Source organism: Sus scrofa, chromosome 5 (assembly GCF_054392235.1).
Source record: "Sus scrofa isolate SSC_HxYL_T2T_F1_AM1 chromosome 5, Sscrofa_HxYL_maternal_Yorkshire_Landrace_v2.0, whole genome shotgun sequence".
Lineage (NCBI taxonomy): Eukaryota > Metazoa > Chordata > Mammalia > Artiodactyla > Suidae > Sus > Sus scrofa.
The window spans coordinates 39127469-39139530 of NC_139387.1; the positions used below are offsets into that span (position 1 = coordinate 39127469).

The following is a 12062-nucleotide window of genomic DNA, read 5'->3' on the forward strand; positions in this document are numbered from 1 at the left end:
CAGCCTACAGCACAGCCACAGCAACAGCAATGCCAGATCCGAGCCACGTCTGCGACCTACACCACAGCTCGTGGCAATGCCAGAACCTTAACCCACTGAGGGTGGCAATGCCAGAACCTTAACCCACTGAGGGAGGCCAGGGATCGAACCTGCAACCTCATGGTTCCTAGACAGATTCGTCTCCACTGCACCATGATGGGAACTCCTGATCAGTTTCTCCTAAGTTAGCGCTCACACTGTGTGACTTTAGGATTTCGAGATCCATATTTTTCATATACAAGGCCCCTAAATATATGCCAGTTCTTTCATCTGGTGTTCAGCAAAAGAAACCATGACCTGTTTCTATCCTAAGGGGAAATTTGGCTATTGGTTTGAATTTCTGAGAGAAGTTGTTATTCTTTAATATGGAACCTTCCTAGGGGATCCCTAAGGTATTTTAACTACATGCAATGGTCACATTACTTGCTGAAGCTAGACTATAACCCCAGATAAAGTGAAGGACTAAGCCAAGTACTGGCAGAAAATGTGTATGGTACTGGTGGTGGTGATGGGGGTACTCTGTACTGCTAAGAGGGGGGAATACTTAAATTTTTTTTTTTTTTTTTGTCTTTTTGCCATTTCTTGGGCCACTCCTGTAGCATATGGAGGTTCCCAGGCTAGGGGTCGAATCGGAGCTGCAGCCACCGGCCTACACCAGAGCCACAGCAACGCGGGATCCGAGCCGTGTCTTCGACCTACACCACAGCTCACGGCAATGCCAGATCCTTAACCCACTGAGCAAGGCCAGGGATCGAACCTGCAACCTCATGGTTCCTAGTCAGATTCGTTAACCACTTCGCCACAACAGGAACTCCCTTAAAATATTTTTGAGTAGGGGAATTAACTTAGGAAGAATACCCTCCTTGTGTGAGTGACTGAAATCACCAAATACATCCCCGTTTCTTCTTATTCTCTTTTTACCTCACCCCCCTGTACAAGAATAAGCAGTCATCCAACAGCATTCTCCATTATGTCTATGTTCTGTCCTAGACAGAAATACAGTCATGGATAAGGCAGGCAAAGTACTTGCCTGCAAGGAACTTAAATTCTCAGGGAAAAAGCCAGAACATTGATGTAATAAATAAATAACTTCAACTCTGATAAATGCTACTAAGAATACCATATTTCATCAATTTTAAAATGTATTTTTTCCCATTTCACCATTTCTGAGATCTAGAAGCATCTTACAATCAGATAGTATACCTGACTTTAATAGGCAGCATTTTTTTTTTCTTTCTTGGGTATGTAAATAAACGTATCACATTTTACAACTGATGATTACAAAGATTCAGTGAAAATGATAAAAAATGTGGGAGACACATGCACATTTGCAGAATCATTTTTTAGCAACCATGATCCCTTGACAAATTAATAATTTGCCTACTTCTAACACTAAATAGCTAAAGTGTGTCAAATAACCTTGCCAGTGAAAATGCATATAATGGGTAGGATGAAAGGGGAAATTTCAAATTTTCATAAAACATCTTATTCCCCTTGAACCTAACTTCTTTTAGTTTTTGATGTGCTTCTTTCTAGCTTGTGCTAAATTTCCCTTAACTCTTCCTTGAAATGCCTGCATTATCTCTTCCACATATCTATAAATAGCTTCTCTAGCCAGAAGATTGTCTTTCCTTATGTTTTTGTTTTTTATCTTTAAAAAGTTCCCTTTCATCTTTTAATTTATTTTAAAAAAATCTCCACCTCACTTTTTCTCCCCCTCACTTCTGTTAGTTGGAGGTTACTTCCTCTAGACTTTCCTGAGTGCCTATCTCCCCTCCTCACAGCCTTGTATACAAATCTTCTTACCTGTCGGTCCTCTTCCACCTGCATTTAAATTCCTCCCTACTCTGCACTTGCCCTCCCAGCTACCTGTGTTTACTGAGGTCTGCCACCAACTGACACTGATACTTCACGGCCAGAGTACCTCTGTGGGCTCCCAGATAGTTTCGGGTTTCCCTTCATGACTTATATTAAGACATGTCAGCACATGTTGGGCCTTTGCATTTTTCTTCAACATTTAAGTCACATTTTATTTTTGGCAGCTGAAGTTATGGTTAGAGAAATCCTTTTTCCTTTCTCCTAATGTTTCTATGTGGGAATCTCTTCTCCTAGGCGCGAATGGTTTGAAGTAACATGTCTAACCCTCCTTCCCCACCTCCCTCCCTTCTCACCAAGGAGAAGAAATGATATATCTCACCAGTAAGTCTGGGAGAGAGGACTGAGCATGCTCAGCTCTGCCCTTCTGTCTTTCCTCTGGATTTCCTTGCAGAGGGGCTACCTTGGGTCTGTTCCTGTTGCGCCTCTGAATCCATGTGGGGACAGAGTTGCTAGTGCACGTGTGACCTAGGAGGTAGGAGGTCCAACTGAGCATTGGAAATCCATGTAGGTGCCATCTCAAGCTGCCTTTGCCAATCCAGCTTTCTGACTGTAGCTGGTGTGTCTGTCTGACAGCTCTACTTTTCAATTGGCTCAGAAAATGCAAGACAAGAAATCCCCAAACACTCCTTCTCACAGTGCCAAGAGATTTAAGAGCACAAATGAAATAATCAGGAAAAGGGATTTTAAAAAATCAGAAGTGCGCAAAAATGAAATTAGTGCCCGAGAGTATAGTAGGCCCTCATTTCTGGACATGTCCAACCATAGGGAAGGGAAGGGTAAGGTAAAATTTATGATGCTTCTGTTATGTACAAGCAACTTTATTCCCCATTCAATCTTTACAACTGCCTTTGGAGTTTTTGATGTCATTAGACTGTTTCACAGTTGACAAAACTGTGGCTCAGAAAGTTTGAGCCTTTCATCTCACAGATGATACAAGAAATAAGATTCAATCAGTTAGCTTTGGATGCCTTAACAGAAGACAAGGCTGAGTGGTTTAAACAGTAGAAATTTATTTTCTCACAGTTTGGAGGCACGAAGTCCTAAGGTTTCAGCCAATTTGGTTTCTGGCAAGAGCTTTCTTCTTGGCTTACAGATGGCTGCTTTCTTATTATAGCCTCACGTAGCCTTTCCTCAGTGTGTGCACACAGTGTGGGTGCTGGAGCCGTGAGGACAGAGGCACAGACAGAGATGGGGAGAGAGAGCACTTGCTCTCTGGTGTCTCCTTTTATAAGGACACTAATCTTATTGGATCAAGACTCTACCCTTATGACCTCAGCTAACCTTAATTACTTCCTTGGAGGCCCCATCTCCAATATACCTAAGCTGGAGTTAGGGCTTTAACATATGAATTGAAGGTTGGGTTGAGGAGCTAAGCATTCAATTCATGACAAAGATTAAACCCAAATCTAGCAGATTCCAAAACTGAAGGAGAGGAGATGAATTGAAAAAAACAACTCAAGGAGAAATTCTAAAAATTAAAAAAATACAAGACACTAGATGAGAGATTTGAAGACAGAAAAGAAGGGAGAAGTGGAATGAATCATAAAAGCTTAAAGGTTTTTTCCAACTCTGAGGGTCCCTATTTTATCATAGGGAAATTCACGGTCCAAAGAGACTTCTATTTCATTCAGAGAATTCACGTTTCCTAGCTCCAGGAGCCCCAGAAGATTTTTGTGTCAGATGGACGGAATGACGCTGGGAAATGTGTTCATCTGTTGACACTCACCCACATTTACTTCAGTCTTGGCTTATGCCCTTAGCTACCCCTTCTCTCTTCAGGCAAACCTTTAGCAGCTGAAAACTGGTAATGCCTCTACCAGAGTCCTCTGACCTTTTGTCAGAAAAGCTCTGTTCCCCCTACAAAAGCAAGTGTCGACCTTTCCCTGGTGAGACTGTTTTCCAACACTCAGTGACCTTCTTCTAGGGTCGTCTCAGACTCCAGCAGGTTGAACTCAGGGGCTTTCTCTGGATGTCTACTTCAAATAGCCTTTTCCCTTTTTTAAAACTGAATTTGCAAGAAGGTAAAATGTTTGATTCCTCTCTTCCCCATTCCCTATGAATTAACAATTTCAATCTAAGAATTTTACATGTAAATTGCCTCATCCAAATAGTATCTGTTTAGTATTTACATTTTCAAATTAAAGGGACAATGAAATAAGGTTTTAGGAAGTACACTGAAAAAACCAGTTGAAGGAAATGTAAAAGCCCTTCAGAAACGCCTTTTTGAGAAGCGAGTAAGCTAAGAGATGCTGCAGAGGTAATAGTGCAGAACCAAACGTCATTAGCAAAAACTATTGTGGGAATAAATGAAATGGTTTAGAAACTTGGCAGTAAGGAGTCTCCCACAGTCTAAACAAGCCCAATTGCCAGCTGCATCGAAGTGTCCACAGCCCCCTAAGTGTCTTGCTAATTGCTGTTAGTTGTTTTCTGGTAAGGACCTTGATTTATTATAGATCTCCTCTAGAACAAGTTTTTGAACCTTTTCCCCTACTTCCTTCCGCTTTAGGTAGTCTAGCCAGATCTGGAAATAATCTGAAGAGAATCTGAATTCCACCTATCCTTCCCTTCTCTGGACCAGATGCTGGCCCAGATCTACATGACTCTAGGATCTATATAAACTGACAAAGATCTAGACATATTTGGGGAGTTCCCGTTGTGGCTCATCGGTTAAAAACCCGACATAGTGTCTGTGAGGATTTGGGTTCGAGCCCTAGCCTTGCTCAGTGGGTTAAAGATCCAGCGCTGCTGCAAGCTGTGGCATAGGTCACAGATGCAGCTCCGATTTGACCCCTAGCCTGGAACTTCCACATGCTGCAGGTACAGTCATAAAACAAATCAAAACAAAACAAAAATGCATATTCGCGGGTCCAAAGTTTTCCTAGAGCTTAAAAATGTAGGAATACTAACCTTCTGGGAAATTTTATTTAAAACTCCCCATGTGACTCTTATCTTCCAAAAGTGAAGAGGTCACTGATTGCCTTCAAGTCCAAATGTCCATAGCTTCTCTGGCTGAGTAAAATGGAAAGGGTACCAGTAACCGACTCAACCACTCAACATGTTTATGTTTCCAGGGGCAACAGCAGGTAAGAGCACATGCATTTCTTTGAAATCACTCAAACCTGGATCCTAACCTCATATCACACTGGTAGTGCCATCTCTGAGCTCTGGGACTCAGATTTTAGTTGTGGTAATAGCACTATCTCACAGTAACCCTCTCATTTCTTTATTCTCCTATTTTATGGATGGGAAAAAATTAAGGCTCAAAAGAAACCACCCCAAAATGATTTCATGAAGGAGGTGGAAAGTTGAGTCTTGACTGATGACTAAAATAGAGAAAAAAAGACTTGCCTAGAGTGTTATAAACCAGTGCTCAAAGATAAATTCCCCGAAAGCCTATTGAGAACATCAGATTGCATTTACTGGCACAGAAGGCTCACATAGAACAGATATATCAGCATTTAGTGTGTATAAGAATTATTTGAAGAGCTTGGGTTTCAGTTTTAATAGGCATTCAGTTTGATTTTGTTACATGTGCTCCAAGGACCATACTTTAAGAATGAGCGATAGTAATAGGAAAGAAGAATGGAAATCTAGATTACAGAAGCTCTTGAATGTCAGACTATGGAGTTCAAGCTTAATCCTGAAGATAAACAGAAATCAACTAAATAGGAGTTCCCATCGTGGCTCAGTGGCTAGTGAATCCGACTAGGAACCATGAGGTTGTGGGTTCGATCCCTGGCCTCTCTCAGTGGGTTAAGGATCTGGTGTTGCCGTGAGCTGTGGTGTAGGTCACAGATATGGCTCGGATCCCATGTTTCTGTGGCTCTGGCATAGGCCGGTGGCTAACGCTCCGATTGGACCCCTAGCCTGGGAACTTCCATATGCCGTGGATGCGGCCCTAAAAAGACAAAAAGAAAAAAGAAAAAAGAAATCAACGAAACATATTTGAGCATCAGTCTGGCATTCATTTTTACACAAGGTAATTCTGGTCACAATATTGTGTGAAAATTTCTCAAAGAGAAAGTCTGTAGTATTTCCTCAGATTTATGACCAAATCTAGCTTCTCTAATTCTGTGGTTACCTTAAAGCTTACCTTTATATAGTACCTAAAGCCCAGGAAAAAATGAACTGACTAGATCTCCATGCTGTATGCACTGTAGACAGAAGTATGATTAAAATGGTATGTTTCAAACAAACTATTCCATTACAATTCTTCTTTTTAGTTTACTTTCTAATTTGAAGAGTTCTTTTTCAAATATAGTCAGTAAGAGTCATTTTTTTCCCCTCCACAGCATATGGAAGTTCCCAGTCTGGGGGCTGAATCTGAGCTGCAGCTGCTGGCCTACATCACAGCCACAGCAACACACAATCTGAGCCACATCTGTGACCTACACTATAGCTCATGGCAACACCAGATCCTTAACCCATTGAACGGGGCCAGGGATTGAACCCACATCCTCATAGATACTAGTCGGGTTCATTACCACTGAGTCACAACAGGACTCCGGTAATGGTCTTTTTGGTCCATCTTGTTCATATAGTCATTACGTTCAAGGATGGAATTTCATGCCCGAGAAAGGCATGATGCCTGATTAGAAGTAAAGACATTTTCTCCACAAGCCTCTCGTGAATACTAATCTCATGACTTAAAGTATTCTCTTATAAAATGTTATAAAAATATATCCAGAGGAGTTCCCGTCGTGGCGCAGTGGTTAGCGAATCCGACTAGGAACCATGAGGTTGCCGGTTTGGTCCCTGGCCTTGCTCAGTGGGTTAACGATCCGGCGTTGCCGTGAGCTGTGGTGTAGGTTGCAGACGCGGCTCGGATCCCGCGTTGCTGTGGCTCTGGCGTAGGCCCGTGGCTACAGCTCCGATTAGACCCCTAGCCTGGGAACCTCCATATGCCGCGGGAGCGGCCCAAAGAAATAGCAAAAAGACAAAAAAGAAAAAAACATATATATATATATATATATATATATATATATATATATATCCAGAAAAATATTTGTTTATTAAGCACTCAAAAAATACTATAGTACTATAATATTTTGCTTCCTTGTTTATAAAACTTAAAAGTTTATAAAACTTCAGTTCCAATGCCAGAGCATAAAATATGTGACACCTGATTTACTCGTATCAGCTAGGAATCATTTTTGCCCTAGTTAAATCACATAAAGCCCCCACTGATCTCTTCTATAGGATGCTCTTTGTTAATCTGGACCTCACTCTCTTTTTTTTTGATTTATTTTCTTTCTATAATAAGTCCCAGAATGATAATGCTGGGTCATGTGCCTTGATCTTAAATTGATGATCATCATAGGTCAAAAGTCCACAGAAGAAAGGCAACATTTGCTGATGAAATCACATGAGTTGATGAAATCCCTAAAGAGCAGCTGTTTGTCTAGTCAAGTTCAACCCAACATTTCTCTAAAAGTCACCCCCAATTTTTTAACCCATGGGATTGATGGTGGCCCAAGTTTTGTGCTTTGGTGTGTATTTAAAAAGATTCCTATGTGAACCTAGGTAAGCGTGCAGAGAAGTGAATTTAATAAGGCACTAGTTACCTAGGTGAAATTGGTAATTTCTTCAGGAAATCATTGATGGGGAAATGAAAAACCCTTTGTTCCTTCATTACTTGTTTATATATTCTCGTTTGCCTTTTATTACCAAGTTAAAATATGTTTTTTTTTTTTTGACCTTTCCACAAACCAATAAAAACTGCTCTGCTCCCAAGAAAGAAAAAGACACCAAGAGTAAAGCCAGATGTACAAAGACTGAGCGCTCACTCGCAAAGCTCTCTTTGGTCTTATCTCTGCAGAACCCTTATCCTAAGGCTTCAAAGACTGCCAAATACAAGCACACACATACATAATGGTTAATGTTTGATGATGAGATTCCTTTCACAGCTAAGAAAGTAACAGAGTCTTCCACAGTAGTTTGTCCAATCCACAATTGATGAAAGTTGTACAACTGTAAAGGTTTTTTTGGACGAATGCCCAAGTAAACTAGTGAGGTTTCACTCTATTTAACTCTTAAACAGGATCTTTTTTACTCACACAACATATATATAGTAAAAGTAAAAAAGTGGCACGAAATCATTCTTTTCCTCGAGAAAGGGGAATATTATGGTCCTTAAACCTACCTGATGAAATCACAGGAGTTGATTTTAGAAATACATATAGCCTACAGTGTCTAAAAGAGCCCAGGGATGGACCACATGATGTTTCCTGCATCTTTTTTCTTAAAAATGATTTAAACTTGCAGATATTTGCACCTGGGAACGCTTTTGCCACTAATCAGCCTGCAAAGACTATGAAGTTGGTATTACCAATTTACGGGCAAACTCTGAACTGAAGTGGCATTTCACACATAATGTAACGGTCTTCCTTGACTCAAAACCTCCAAGCAGGGCTTGGAAACAGGCCAGCACATCTGCTATATATCCCTGGATATATCATCACCATCTAAATAGAGATACATTTTGAAACTTGAATATTTTTAGAGGCACTTTTTTCTTCATTTCTTCTTTAGAGAATTTAAATTGTTTCCTTGTCATTTTACTTCCAGACTGCCAGACTAGAACATTCACACAATTTGTTTTTTTCAAATATTCCTGAATTAAATGTCAGAATAAACATCTATATTTTCGCACTTTGTTTCATGCGCTGGGAGACATCAGGGATTTTACAGAAAGCATTATTTAAAAAATTCTTTATCAAAATTAAAATAGGGGAGTTCCCATCGTGGCGCAGCGGAAACAAATCCAACTAGGAACCATGAGGTTGTGGGTTCGATCCCTGGCCTTGCTCAGTGGGTTAAGGATCCAGCATTGTCGTGAGCTGTGGTGTAGGTCGCAGACGCAGCTCAGATACCACATTGCTGTGGCTCTGGCGTAAGCTGGCGGCTACGGCTCCGATTGGACCCCTAGCCTGGGAACCTCCATATACTGCAGGTTCGGCCCTAAAAAGACAAAAAAAAAAAAAAAAAAAAGAATTAAAATAGGCTCTAAAATTATAGCACAGGGAACTATATCCAATCACTTGTGATGGAACATGATGGAGGATAATGTAAGAAAAAGAATGTATATATATGTATAACTGGGTCACTTTGCTGTATAGCAGAAATTGACAGAACATTGTAAATCAACCATAATAAAAACTTTTTTAAAAATAAAGTAAATCTTGGAGTTCCCATAGTGGCTTAGTGGTTAATGAATCTGATTAGGAACCATGAGGTTGAGGGTTCAACTCCTGGCCTTGCTCAGTGGGTTAAGGATCCGGTGTTTCTGTGAGCTGTGGTGTAGGTTGCCGATGTGGCTCAGATCCCGAGTTGCTGTGGCATAGGTGGCTGCAGCTCCAATCAGACCCCTAGCCTGGGAACCTCCATATGCTGTGGGAGCGGCCCTAGAAAAGGTCAAAAAGCCAAAATTAATTAATTAATTAATTAAAAACATAAAAGTAAAGTAAATCTTTTTGGTTCTCTTCACACAACAGATTTTCTTTTTTGTTCATGTGACTTCTAAGAACTCTTTTCTCTCCCTTGTGCACAACAAATTAAATATTTATGCATGGCACTCAAGTTTTGAAGAGGATATCTAAACAAAATGTTTAAGTCCCTCTTATAAACCAGCAGGAAAAAGACAGAAAATGTTTTGGAAAAATAGGGAAAAAACTTGAATGGATATTTTACAACAAAAGAGGATTTCCGAATGGCCAATAAGTGTGAACACATGAAAAAGTGCTGACATTAACTATCAGGGAAAAAAAATGTGAATTAAAACTACAATGAAATACAGTGCTAACCACTGTCTAACCAGTGGCTAAGACAGACAAGTAAAGATGGGGAGCAACCAGAACTCTCAAATTGCTCATAAGAAGGTAAATAGTTAGAAATCCTTTATAAAATTGTTCGGCAGTTTTCTAAAGCTGAATGTTTGCACTTCCTAGAACTCAACAACTTTCTGCCTAGCCACATACTTCACGGAAATTCCTATGTATGTCCACCAGTAGACAGGTATTGAGTGTTTTTAGCAGTACTATTTGTAGCAGTTCCAAACTGTAGACCATCCAAATGTTTTTCAATAGTATAATGGAGAGAGACATTGTGGCATCATCCTAAAATGAAATTCTAGGAGGAGTGGATCAAATGATCTTCAACTGCATGTCACGATGTGGATGAACCACGAAAACAATGAACACCATACAATTACATCTGCATAAAGTACAAAAGTTGGCAAAATCGTCTGTGGTACTGGAAGTTAATGTAGCAGTTACCCTCAGGAAATCGTGACTAAAGAGGAATGCAGAGAGGAGTGGTGGGATTCCACTAAAATACTGCTTCTTGTTCCAGGTGTTGCTTTAATAAGCTCTATACTCACGGTTTGTGCATTTTTTCTGAGTATCTTAAACTCCTAGAAAAATTTCTTTAAGTGCTCTGCTTTCCCTTCTAAGTCTCATCCTAGGAATTTAACTCAAGGAAAAAAATGATAATAGGAGTTCCCGCCGTGGCGCAGTGGTTAACGAATCCAACCAGGAACCATGAGGTTGCGGGTTCAGTCCCTGCCCTTGCTCAGTGGGTTAAGGATCCGGCGTTGCCATGAGCTGTGGTGTAGGTTGCAGACGCGGCTCGGATCCCGCGTTGCTGTGGCTCTGGCGTAGGCTGGCAGCTACAGCTCCGATTTGACCCCTAGCCTGGGGACCTCCATATGCCGCGGCAGTGGCCCAAGAAATAGCAAAAAAAAAAAAAAAAAAAAGACCAAAAAAAAAAATGACAATAAAGTTCAAACACACATCCTACAAGGATGTTCATTATGACATTAATTTACATTGAAACACTGAAAAAAAAATCCAAATGTCAAAAGGTAAAGAAATTTGTTTAAAATTGTGGTACATTAAAAAATGAAATATGGTTGGCTGTTTAAAAATACACTTGAGATAACTTTCTTATTCATAAAATATTTTGAAATATTAATAAATGAAAATAGGTTATATGAGTACGTTTGCTACGTCTTTTGTATGGGTGTCAGGGCCCTGCCTCCAGCGCCCTGGGTGCAGTGCTAACATTTGTTTTCCATGTGAAAGGCAATCCCTGAAGCTATGATGTGCACAGCCAGCCCAGTGGTGCACGACCATCCTTCAGACATCTACCAAAACATTTTGTTTAAAAACAGAAACAGGAGTTCCCGTCGTGGCGCAGTGGTTAACGAATCCGACTAGGAACCATCAGGTTGCGGGTTCGATCCCTGCCCTTGCTCAGTGGGTTAACGATCCGGCGTTGCAGTGAGCTGTGGTGTAGGTTGCAGACGCGGCTCGGATCCTGCGTTGCTGTGGCTCTGGCGTAGGCTGGCAGCTACAGCTCCAATTAGACCCCTAGCCTGGGAACCTCCATATGCCGTGGGAGCGGCCCAAGAAATGGCAAAAAGACAAAAATAAAAATAAAAACAGAAAGACTCACAGAGAACAAACTAGTGGTTACCACTTGGGAGAGGGGATGCAGAGAGGCAGGAAAGTGGGGGCGGATTAAGAGGTACAAACTACAATGTATAAAATAAATAAGCTACAGGGACATATTGTACAGCACGGGGAATATAACTAATATCTTGTCATAACTTTAAATGGAGTGTAATCTGTAAAAATGACTTACTATGTTGTACACCTGAAACTAATATAATATTGTAAATCAACTAGGCTTCAATAAAAAAATTATTTTTCTCTCTCTGGAGAGAGTATAGGAATTTTTATTTTTCTCTTTGTAAAGTTTCCATACTTTCCAAAAGTGAATTTATATTGCTTCTTTAAATTTAAAAAAAATGTTGGAGTTCCCATTGTGGCACAACAGAAACAAATCCAACTAGCATCCGTGAGGATGCGGGTTCAATCCCTGGTCCCGCTCAGTGGGTTAAGGATCCAGTGTTGCCATGAGCTGTGGTGTAGGTCACAGATGCAGCTCAGATCCCACGTTGCTGTGGCTGTGGCATAGGCCGGCAGCTAGAGCTCTGATTCAACCCCTAGCCTGGGAACTTCCATGTGCCCTAAAAAGACAAAAGACAAAATAAAAAAAAAAAATTTAAAAAGTTGAAATCCCAGGAGTTCCCTTGTGGTTCAGTAGGTTAAGGCTCTGCTGTTGTCATTACTGGGGCTCTGGTT

At 40.7% G+C, this 12062-nt stretch overlaps 1 protein-coding gene across 2 annotated transcripts in view; it reads right to left on the reverse strand.

The window, feature by feature from the left end:
• Positions 1-12062, reverse strand: part of LOC110260703 (tetraspanin-8) — a 286588-nt gene that overhangs the window by 9516 nt on the left and 265010 nt on the right. The window contains exon 16 of one of the 2 annotated variants that reach the window (XR_014803641.1): positions 2237-2382. The exons of the other annotated variant lie outside the window; for it this stretch is intronic. The gene's annotated coding sequence lies outside the window, so the exon portion shown is untranslated. The remainder of the gene's footprint in view (positions 1-2236; positions 2383-12062) is intronic. 2 annotated transcript variants of the gene reach the window in all.